This window comes from Lepidothrix coronata, unplaced genomic scaffold (assembly GCF_001604755.1).
Source record: "Lepidothrix coronata isolate B3197 unplaced genomic scaffold, Lepidothrix_coronata-1.0 Scaffold411, whole genome shotgun sequence".
Lineage (NCBI taxonomy): Eukaryota > Metazoa > Chordata > Aves > Passeriformes > Pipridae > Lepidothrix > Lepidothrix coronata.
The window spans coordinates 76,700-78,263 of NW_016690591.1; the positions used below are offsets into that span (position 1 = coordinate 76,700).

Here is a 1,564-nt window from a genome sequence, read left to right on the forward strand (position 1 = left end):
CCCTCACCCCCGGTACCGGCCCCGGGAACCCCGGTACCGGCCCCGGGACCCCCGGCCCGGAGCCCGGACCGATCCCTCACCCCCGGTACCGGCCCCGGGAACCCCGGTACCGGCCCCGGGACCCCCGGCCCGGAGCCCGGACCGATCCCTCACCCCCGGGACCGGCCCCGGGACCCCCAGCCCGGAGCCTGGACCGGGACCCTCCTCCCGCTTCACCGGGGGTAAATCCCTTCCCGGCCTTGGAGGGGCCCGTGGCGGGGCCTCTCCCGCCCCCCCCCCTTCCCCTGCTGTCCGGGCACGGGGGAGGCCAAATCCCCCAGCAAAGGGAACCGGGACCCCCAGCAAAGCTCCTCGGGAATTCCCATAATCCAAGTTCTGCGTTGCCTCTTCTCAGACCTCTTTCAGCCCCTCCATGTCCCGGGGATCCTTGGAGGGATCCTTCTGGAATGCTCTTCCCTCCCTCCAGCCGGCCCCCGGCCCCCCTGTGCCCCCCCCCCGGGCGCGTGGCTCCCGTCACGCACCCCCTGTGCTGTCCCCACCCTGTGCCCTCCCCTCCCGGGCCCAGGCACTGCTCACTCAGCTGTTATTTATCTGGGGAGGGGGTTATCGCTGCCCCCGGGAGGGCCGATAAGGGCGGATCGATCCCGCGGGACGATCCTCCCTGCACGTACCGGAGGGACCCGCGGTGCCCGCGCGGGCCCGATCAGAGTCCGGCCCTTGTGGATCAGCGGAGCCGCCGGAGGCTCCTCAGCCCCGGCCACGGGGCCACTTCAAAGAGGGTTAATGGGGAGTCAATTAATGATCAGGAGATGCCGGAGATTTCGGGAGCCTTTGAGGAGCCTTTGAGGCACCTCCGAGCTCCCTTGGGAACTCTGCTCCGGGTGGAGGCGAGGGAGGGAAGGAGGAGACACCCCTTAAATAGCGAGGGGACACCCCCCAGGGGAGAGTGGGACACCCTTGGGCCTCGAAGAGTGCGGCAGGAGCACCATCATGCCCACCAAACCCACCCCCGGCTGCGAGCTGGGTGAGTACTGACACACCCCCCCCCGGGGGCTGGCACTGCCCCCAGCCTAAAACACCCGGGATTTGGGGGATTCGGACAGTTTCCCATGCCCAGGCTGCCTGTGGGGTTGGTCACACAGGTGTTCAGGTGGGTTCAGTGGGTTCAGGTGGGCAGTGATGGGTTATTCCCATCTCTGATGCTTGCACTGTCAGGTCAAGGCTGAAGGTGAATCAGGGAGTTTCCCATCTCCTGGATTTCTCATTTTCCCAGGATTTGGTCACTTAGCAATACCCTTAGCAGTGCCCAGCCGGCAGGAGCCGTGTCCCATTCCCAGTTAAATCCATGGGGTTGTTCCTTGGGAAGGGAGCGGTTGAAAACAAATTATTCCAAGTTTCCAAGAGAATGCATGGAAGAGGAAGAACTGTGGAAGGAGCAGAGTTTCCCTCTGGAAAAACAAGCAGCAAATGAAAGAAAAGCCCAGTCAGGCCGTTCTCCCCCAAAACACGGGGTTTTCTGGGAGAGAAGGAAGCAATCCCATCTGGGAGAGATGGGAGCAGTCAG

The 1,564-nt window shown here is 64.5% G+C and overlaps 1 protein-coding gene across 1 annotated transcript in view; it reads left to right on the plus strand.

Moving 5' to 3' along the window:
* SLC11A2 (solute carrier family 11 member 2) overlaps positions 1–1,564 on the plus strand; it is a 29,578-nt gene that overhangs the window by 6,835 nt on the left and 21,179 nt on the right. The gene's annotated exons all lie outside the window — the stretch shown is intronic.